The sequence below is a fragment of the Cricetulus griseus genome (assembly GCF_003668045.3).
Source record: "Cricetulus griseus strain 17A/GY chromosome 1 unlocalized genomic scaffold, alternate assembly CriGri-PICRH-1.0 chr1_1, whole genome shotgun sequence".
In the NCBI taxonomy this organism is placed as follows: domain Eukaryota; kingdom Metazoa; phylum Chordata; class Mammalia; order Rodentia; family Cricetidae; genus Cricetulus; species Cricetulus griseus.
Genome location: NW_023276807.1, coordinates 76436419 through 76446283, shown reverse-complemented (window position 1 = coordinate 76446283; position 9865 = coordinate 76436419). Strand labels below are relative to the sequence as shown.

General features: G+C 43.3%; 1 long non-coding RNA gene across 1 annotated transcript; it reads left to right on the top strand.

Annotated features, from left to right (window-relative positions):
- Nucleotides 1-1926: 1926 nt before the first annotated feature.
- LOC118239670 lies at nt 1927-2581 on the top strand. The gene is made up of 2 exons (XR_004772434.1): nt 1927-1958; nt 2386-2581. It is a non-coding gene; the product is annotated as an uncharacterized LOC118239670 (long non-coding RNA).
- The last annotated feature ends 7284 nt before the right edge of the window (nt 2582-9865 follow it).

Here is a 9865-nt window from a genome sequence, read left to right as displayed (position 1 = left end):
AGGCATGGTTCCTATGACCCCCTGTGCTAACATGAGCCACGGACATCAGCCCAGATCTTGACTGCTATTAGACCGTGGACCCAGACATGGCCACTAGAGCATCTCAAGCCCAAACCCTTGTGGCTTCACAGGCCAGTCAGATTGGCAAGGGCAGTGAGGCCCTTGGACACCAACATGGCCACAGGTGGTGGCACAGAACCTGACATTGGCATTGTCTTCAATGGTATCAAGTCACAGGCATCAACACAGACCTTGGCTATGGTAAGGTCATGGACCTCAGCAACAGCCCTGACCCAGATGACACTATGGCCCCAATGGCATCACAGCCTTCAGACACCAATGTGGCCACAGGATACAGCCTAGACCCCAGGCATCTGTGTGGCCTTTGGTGGCACCATGGGCCACAGACATTACAAACCCTGACTATGGTAGGACCACAGACCCAGACATGGTCCCCAGCAGTAGCCCAGGCTTGGATGTCACCATGGCCCCAGGTGGCAGTGCAGGCCACTTTGATTGGCACAGCCCCTGCAACAGAGTGGCCTTTGAACACCAAAATGGCTACAGGTGGCAGCCCAGACCCTTGGCATCAGCATGGCCTTTGATGATATGGACATCAATTCAGACCCTGACTGTGGTAGGGCCATGGACTCAGATGTGGCTCTCGGCAGTAGCCCTGACCAGGACAACACCATGGCCCCAGTGGCAGCACACGCCATTCAGATTGGTGTAGCCTTGGCAGCAGCATGGCCCTCTGGCACCATCATGACCTGGGCTTGGATGCCACCTTGGCCCCAGGTGACAGCGCAGACTACTCCTATCAATAAGGTTCCAACAGTAGCGTGACACCTGGACACCAACATGGCCCCAGATGGCAGCCCAGACCCCTGACATTGGCATGACATTTGATGGTATCATGAGCTACAGACATCAACACAGACCTTGGCTGCAGTAGGGCCATAGACTGAAACATGGCCCTCAGCCGCAGCCTGGATCTGGCATCTTGTGGCAGGGCAGGCCACTCAGATCTTTGCTCTTGTCCAAAGAGTGCCTGAGGCTAAAGTGAAAAGATATGGATTAATTCCATTGGCAGAGGAAATTTCAAAACAGCCTAGTATAGACTCTGTCATGTGTGTTACTAGGGTAACTCTAATGAAGATTTATAATGAAAAGGAGCAAGCTGAGCAGGGTAGACTACAAAATGTAAAATTAGAGGAGGAAAGAAACACCAGAAGGAGAATGGAGCTAAGTCCTGTGGATGGGCGTGGAAATCAGGATGCTTGACCCAGTAAGATGAAGTGGAGTTTATTAGGAGAAAAGAACTTACACAGGAAACAAATGGCGGTCACCGACTCCGGATCCAAGTGAAGGAACCAGCTTCCCTTAACGGCAGCCATAACGGTCCAACATGTGCTTCTATGACCTTGACCTAGTCACTAGAAAGTCAGATGCCTGTCTCGTGACAAGGAACCAATCAGAAGTTAGCTGGTGGCGCTATGCTTTACGACCCTGGGTGTGCTTTACGGACTAGCGCACAGCAATGACATAGAGAGCATAGCAACCACCCTGGGAGGGCCTATGAGCCATAACAACCAGTTGACCAATCAACACAGGGCAAGCCCTCCAAGCCTGGAGGCACACCAATCATGAGCCTGTGCGTACCCCTAGACACTCCCCTTACGCTGCCCTATAAGATCTTTGGGGAGACCTTAGGAGCCGTCTTTTCTAGCTGTCTGCCATGCGGGTGGGTGAAAGACCCGAGCTAACATGGGGTTAGCTCGTTAAATTACATTAAAGCCTCGTGTAGTTTGCAGCAAGCTCTTGAATCCGCCTGGTGATTGGGGTGACCGAGAACGTGGCCTGGGACCCCAAATACTTGAGTTTTCAGGGGTCTAACATTTTGGGGGCTCGTCCTCGATTTGCGAACACCCTTCACCTGAGTGGATTCGATCTTGGAGGTAAGATGATTCGAGCTCGCAACTTATATATGTTCAATGTTCAATGTTTGCTTGTTTTGTCTCTTGCTGTTTTGTGTGGTGCCATGACTTGAATTTGATCTGCGCAGAATTTGTAATTTGTATTATTTGGAATTTGGATTTCATGGGGAAATAGACGTGTTTCAAAAGCCTGAAGTCCCGCCCTGGACGAAAGTCCGAGGGTCGTTTGATTTGAACCATAGGGTAAGTATCGCAGGCCCAGAAATAGACATGTTTCTGGAATCCCTGGACGCAAGTCCAAGGATTGTTTGTAATTTTGGTTTGAGGCGCCATTTCTTTGCTGCGGTTTGTGCTGTCTAATGTGCTGTCATATTTGTGTTGTGTGTTTGTTAAGCATCTCTTTCTGTCCCACACTGCCCACGCACATGGCATGCATGGGTCGGGTCAGGGGTCTTTTCTTGTTGCCCTAAGCACATGGCACGGGAAAGGAGTTCTGCCATGTGTCACGGGTTAGAATGTGTTGTGTTGGAATCCCCCGAGGCTGCTTTTCTGAACTCGAACCACTGTTGCAGCCCTTACAGCTGAGCCTGGCCCATGTAGGTGAGTCTTTCCCTATCCCCACTTGCCGGTCCCGTGGGTCCCTGCCATTTGCCTAGCTGCCCGGCATTCTTTGTGCTCTACACACATGGTATGCAGGGGGACTGCAGGGGTCTTTTTCCCACCCCTGGATTGGTCAAGGGTCTGGGGTTACCAGCAGCACCCCCACCCCAGGTCTCTCTGCCTTGAGCACATGGAGCTGGAGCGTATGAACTTATCTGGCCTGATCCAGACATCTAAACGGCCTTAAAGTTATTAAGAACTGTAAAAGGGACTTTGACAAAATTTTTATGTTGACTGAGAAATGAGAAAAAATATAGGAGACTTAAGTAATAAAGAGGGAAAGGAAAAAAGAAAATTTGTCTAAGAATGTCTAAGAAAGTCAGAGAAATGAACTAAAAGGTTATAGAGAGTTAAAGCAAGTCATAGCAGAGAAAAGATTGTTACAAAAAGTTATAGAGGGTTAAAGCAAGTCGTAAAAGGTCAGAGAAAAATTATTAAAGGTCAGAGAAAAGGTTGTTACAAGTCAAAAAAAATATAAACTGCTATGGTTTCTCATGTCTACAAATAATACATTTTTAAAAATGGTAATATAAGTTAAAATTTTAACCATATTAAGCTGATTTTGTTTTTAAAAAAGTCCTGTTTATTTCTCAAGTAATTTATGTATGCTTGTTTTAAAATGTTCTGTTTCCTGGTAGCCAGCACATGGCAAACTGGTCACATGACTTGACTGGTCGCCATTTTGCTAAAGTTAAAAAAAAGAATACTTAAACCGCCATCTTGACTAAAGGTGACCGCATGGAAATTAGAGGTACCATCTTAGAAACAAGTTTTTCAGTTAAGATTTAAAATGTTAATGCTTCTATATATTACAGAAAGACCTTAAGGGAATTTAAATTTCTTTTTAAAACCAGTTTTTCAAATGTTTGTTTTTATTAATGTTTGTAATTAAAGAGCTTCAATTTAGAATTATTCTTAAGCAAAGCCTGACAATGTAAAGTTCTTGTTTTGTGAAAGATGCTGATCTATTTTAAGATGTTACAGTTCATGTTTTTAGAAATTAAGTTTAAGATGTTGATAACACACACCTTTAAGCTCAGGGTGTTGATGACACACACCTTTAAGTTTAGGGCATTGGTGGCATATGCCTTTAATCCCAGCACTCTGGAGTAAGAGGCAGATGGATCTTTATGAGTTCAAGGCCTGCCTGGTCCGGCAGATCGAATTCCAGGACAGGCTCCAAAGTCACAGAAAAACCCTGCCTCAGAAAGAAGTTAAGCTACTGTTTAAGAAATATAAGGTAGCTCTATATAGTTTTAAGTTCAGCTGTATTACAGAAATAAGACATTACCTAGCCACCTATATGCTTAATGTGTGCTTAAGGAAAGTAACTAAAACAGACAAACAGACCTCTAATGCTTCAGAGATCTTCAGAATATGGCATTTAAATTGTTATCTTTAAAGTTTATAATGTCAGACAGACTGCCAGATCCTGACAGTGACCCAAAGTCTCCAAAGAAGATTATGAGGCAACCCAGTTCCTGCACCTGGACCAGTGAGCGAGATGCTCAGATGTGATACCTGCCACCTGCCAGAACCTGGCCGAGACTGTGGACAAAGCTGCTGGACACTGGAAAATTGATTGTACCCCTTTGCCTAGACAAAACAAGGTCAGTCTTTTCCATGTCCCTCTTCCACAGAGAGGAAAAAAAAAAAACTCTCACAGTATAGGCCTGGCGAAGATTGCTGTTCTTTGAGACAGCTGCCTCCAGCGGTAATGGAGAAACTTGGGTATGGCTAACTGTATATGGACTGGCTCCTAACTAGCTTCTGTCACTTTTTAGTAGATTCGGATAAAATATACCCTTCTCAGATCTCTGAAATATTACTGGTTGTCAGCTTGACAGCATCAGTCAGTCAGATCCACTATAGACTAGTCAGTATGTTAGCTGATAAAATAATGACAGTAGTTCAGGCACAAGCTCAAAGTTTTTAAGTTTATTTTGGTTGTCATCTAAGTACAAACTTAAAGGGCTTTTCATCAGGCCAAAGGCACCTCTGTCCAATCCATACCTGGCTCTCTGGACAGAAGAAAAATGTACATGCTTATAGCCCAAATCTGTAGTTTTTGCTAGGACTCAAAGTTATAAATATGTTCCTGCTGTTTAAACAGATATCCAAATATCTGCTTTTTCTGCACTGTGGGCTTCAGTAAATAAGTTTTAACCTCTGTTCCTAGTTTAAACATGTCTTAAACAGGTTTCTGCTTCTGGCAGACATCTGAGTATCAGTTGCTGACTACAGGCTGTTCTAAGTAGACTTTGAGCCCTGGACTTGCTGTGGATGTGAACCAGTCCAGCTGATGTGGACACCCCCTGTCTCTGCAACAGTGTCTGCTAACCAGAAGCCCCTGATGAATTCCCCATTGCCTAAATTCCTTTTTGCTTTTGACTAGCATTTCAACCTTCTGGGGTCCCTAACTTCGTCCCAAAGTCAGCAGGAAGCAGTTTGGAGAAGAATTTTGGCGTCCATTTTCCCTGGTTGAAATGCTAAGTCAAAAGGAACTCCCTTGCATGGGGATGCCAATATCTATCACTCCCTGATGGGGATGCTAGAGAGACAGCAATTCCATGATTGGAATTTCCAAAAAAGAAAATGGGGGAATGAAGGAACCAGCTTCCCTTAGGCAGCCATAACGGTCCAACATGTGCTTCTATGACCTTGACCTAGTCACTAGAAAGTCAGATGCCTGTCTCGTGACAAGGAACCAATCAGAAGTTAGCTGGTGGCGCTATGCTTTACGACCCTGGGTGTGCTTTACGGACTAGCGCACAGCAATGACGTAGAGAGCATAGCAACCACCCTGGGAGGGCCTATGAGCCATAACAACCAGTTGACCAATCAACACAGGGCAAGCCCTCCAAGCCTGGAGGCACACCAATCATGAGCCTGTGCGTACCCCTAGACACTCCCCTTACGCTGCCCTATAAGATCTTTGGGGAGACCTTAGGAGCCGTCTTTTCTAGCTGTCTGCCATGCGGGTGGGTGAAAGACCTGAGCTAACATGGGATTAGCTCATTAAATTACATTAAAGCCTCGTGCAGTTTGCAGCAAGCTCTTGAATCCGCCTGGTGATTGGGGTGACCGAGAACGTGGCCTGGGACCCCGAATACTTGAGTTTTCGGGGGTCTAACACAAGGATGCATACCCGGCTCCAAGGATGCATACCCTGCCACCCGAAGGGGCCTCTGAACCTCAGTCCTATTCATTTTAACCAGTCATGTCCCAACCTGTGCCCACGCCCACAGGTGTGGGAGCGGGGGGTGAATATATCACGACAATTCCCCTTTTAGTCTAAAGAAGATTTAGGCTTGATACAAAACTATATACAATGATAGCGAATATCAAATATGCTCTAGGAGAAGAAAAGATAAAAACACAAAACACACTACTACCAGTGAAGCAATTTGTATGAACTACACCTGGAGATAAATGGATTAAGAAATAGAATAAAGGGAGTGGTGACCTCAGGGCAAGACCCCATCCAACTAATCTTCTGTTTTGTGGAAAGGAATTAAAGCTTAGAGCTGGGTGTGGTGACATAAGCCTTTAACCCCAGCACTGAGAAGCAGAGGCAGGCAGATTTCTCCCAGTTTGAGGCTAGCCTGGCCCACAGATCCAGTTTCAGGGCAGCCAAGCTTAGGCAGTGAAGGAAACGATCAAAACCAGAAAGCTGGAGATGTAATTGAACAAAGGGCCATACTCCAGTCCCTGCAAGCAGTGGAACTTGATAACTTTGGCCATGCGATTCTGACTTTAGAGTCAAGGATGAAAGAAAGGAATTCCTGCATGACTAAGGAAAGCCTCTGAGGCCAGGCATGTGCCAGGGGAGGCTTTTGTGTGAAGCTGTGAAGGTGAAGTCTGGGTTGTTTTGGAGACCCCAGGATGTTGGAAATGGGATACTTGCTGAGGAAGGCAGGGAGTGAAATCAGTGTATGAGAAAGAAGTGTGTTGCAGTCAACAAAGCTGAAGGAATTGGAGATCTAAAGACCATTTTGACATCAGACATGACATGGTGCTGCAGAGTTTGGAGTTTGTCCAACTGGTTTTTGGTCTTACTTTGTTCCAGTATTTCTTCACTGTGATTCCTACCCTACCTTTCGGAATAATAATAATAATAATAATAATAATAATAATAATATATATATACATATATATATATACATATATATATATATATATAATCATGTGCCATTATGTTGGAAGTATTTGATCTCCTTTTCTAATATTTATTTTACAGGGGATTACTTTTAGACTTTTAAATAAGTTTGAGACTGTTTACAGACTATGGGGACTTTTGAGGTTGAACTGAATGCATTTTTGCATTATGACACTGCTATAAGCCTGTGGGGGCCAGGAAGTGGGAGTGTGGTGCTTTGAAAGAAAATGGTGTGGCCTTGTTGGAGTAGGTGTGGTTTTGTTGGAGGAAGTGTGTCACTGTGGGGTGGGCTTTGAGGTCGCATGTATGCTCAAGCTACACCTAGTACAGACTCCTGTTTCCTGAGGACCAGGATGTAGAACTCTCAGCACCTTCTCCAGCACCATGTGTGCCTGCACACTGCTATATCCCATCATGATGATACTGGGCTAGACCTCTGAAACTGTAAGCCAGCCCCAATTAAATGCTTTCCTTTGTAAGAGTTGCTGTGGTCATGGTGTCTTTTCACAGCACCAGAAACCCTAAGTATGCTCAGTAAGTTCTTGCTGAATTTCTTGACACATTTTTAAAATGCCCATATGATATCAACTTACTTTGACAATATAGGGTGGTATTGTTTTTACTTTAGAAATGTTATCAGTTGTGCCTTGTAGGTGGTGCCAGATGGACTATGTTATTCACATGCCTCCAAGGTACCGAGAAAGGCATCCTTGTCTTTGTTTCTACCCAAATAGAGCCAAATGCTGCTTATAAAATAGTATCTCTCAGGGCAAGGCACAGTCTCAAAATTCAGTTTTATGTAATGTTGAGTAGCTTAAAAGTATAGCCTGGTTTCAGCATCTATGGTGAAAAAGCACAACCCCTAGTCTCCAAACATGGTCACTCACTAGAAGGACCACATGATTGCATGGCTGGAATCTTCAGTCTCATTCAGTGATCTCTGGAAAAGAGCACGTGTATGTTATGGGTGGAAGTATCAAGCTCCATATTGCCAGTGGAATTCACTTTGTAGACCAGGCTGGCCTTGAACTCCCTGAGATCCACCTGCTTCTGCCTCCCAGGTGCTGGGGTTAAAGGTGCTCGCCTCCACCACCTGGCACTTACATTCTTTTAGCCTTAATGTTGGGAGATGTGTTCACAGGTTTCAGAGTGCCTCATAGCTGAAACAAGGCTTTGAAAATAACTTAAAATTAAACTAAGATGCCTTTGTTAAATGGCTCTGAAGTGAAAAACCCAAGAAGACAATCTAAAGTTTTAGAACAGCATATAGTTGAAAGAGGAACTCTGTAGGGTCAGAGAACAAGAACAAAGCAGCCCAATTATTAGCTGACATGCCTTTCTTGCTAGGATTGGTTGATGACCAAAGGTGATGGTTAATTTCTTATACTCATTTTTGCCCTCAATCTTCTGATATTAAAAAAGAAAACTATTAATGGTTATGTACCTAAAGATTTAAAGTAGAGCTGACTGATTTTTTCATATATAAAAGTTTAGATTTGTGATTCCTTATAAGATTACCTTTCACAATAAGTAATAAAGTGATTGGTCCTTTCTTTGTAACCAAAAAATGCAGCCTGCCAGTAAAAGAATACTTTGCTTGCTTACACATTGTTAATCTATAACAACTTACTTGGGTGTAAGTGTACATGGGTTCTTGGGATAATCTGTTTTCCACCTGTAATATGTAAAATGTTTAATTATGTAAGGGATATGGAAAACATGCTGTTTTTTTTCTTTTTTACTTGTATTCATTGTAATCATTCACTTGAAAAACAGAATGTAACCACACTGTAATTTTTATATTGCCTGAAAGATTTTCCTTGGGTATATAAGCTGTAAGGGAAAGGATAAAGATAGAGTTAAAATGAGTTAGAAGGAAAACATTAAGAATGAGTTAGAAGGAAAACATCAAGAATAAAGACAGAATTAGAAGAAAAACATCAAGAAAGAGAAAACAAGGAAGAATAGAGTTAGAAGGAAAACATCAAGAATGAGAGAAGAAAATCACCAGGAAAATAAAGACTAGAGAATGCAAAAGAATAAAGAAAAGGTCTGGAGCTGGGCAGTGGTGGCGCACGCCTTTAATCCCAGCACTCGGGAGGCAGAGGCAGGTGGATCTCTGTGAGTTCGAGACCAGCCTGGCCTACAAGAGCTAGTTCCAGGACAGCCTCCAAAGCCACAGAGAAATCCTGTCTCGAAAAACCAAAAAAAAAAAAAAAAAAAAAAAAAAAAAAAAAAAAAAAAAAAAGTCTGAAGGACATCATCAAGAGTGTGTGTCTTTATCCCTTAACCCCTCAGATAAAAAAGCCATAGTACTCACCGACTCTGTGGATTCTATTTAAGCCCTGTGCTGCTGGAGGCTGGCCCCACAGGCGGTTATACCATATATATCTTTGAACTCTTGAGATACAAAGGGTGCCCAGAGCAGTAGACTGAGGCAGTACAGGCAGGGTGTGGAAGCTGAATCCTGCTGCAACTTCCTTGCCTTATTTGACTGTATCAGTACTGTATCCTTTATAACTGGTAAACCAAATATTTACCAGAGTTCTGTGAGCCATTCTAGCAATCTTTTGAGACCAAGTAGTACAGCTTGAGACTACTATATATTTAGCTGGCTGATTGAAGGTATTAGAATCCAGGGACTGGAAAGATGACTCAGTGGTAAAGAGCACTTACTGTTCTTGTAGAGGACCCGAGTTCAATCTCCAGCACCCATATCAGGTGGCTCACAACTGTAACTCCAGTTCCAGAGGACCCACTGTCATTTTCTGGCCTTCATGGGTATTGCACGCATGTGGTGTACATATAGGCAAACAGATCCACATATATACATGTAAGTAAAAAATAAATAAAATAAAAAAATAGAATCCAGTACTTGCAATTGGCATTTGATGTGGGGGCAGCCTTGTGAGGTTGAATCCTTTTATTTGTGGTGTTTGATGATGCTAAATCCAAGTGTAAGAACTAAATGAATTGTAGGATACCTAAAGGTGATGAATTTGGTTGCTATAGAATAAAATTGTCCATATATTTTTTGGTTACCTGGGGCATTCTATGCTATGTAGGAAGTGAATTTTTTCTCAATATCATTTATAATAAACTAGAGAGG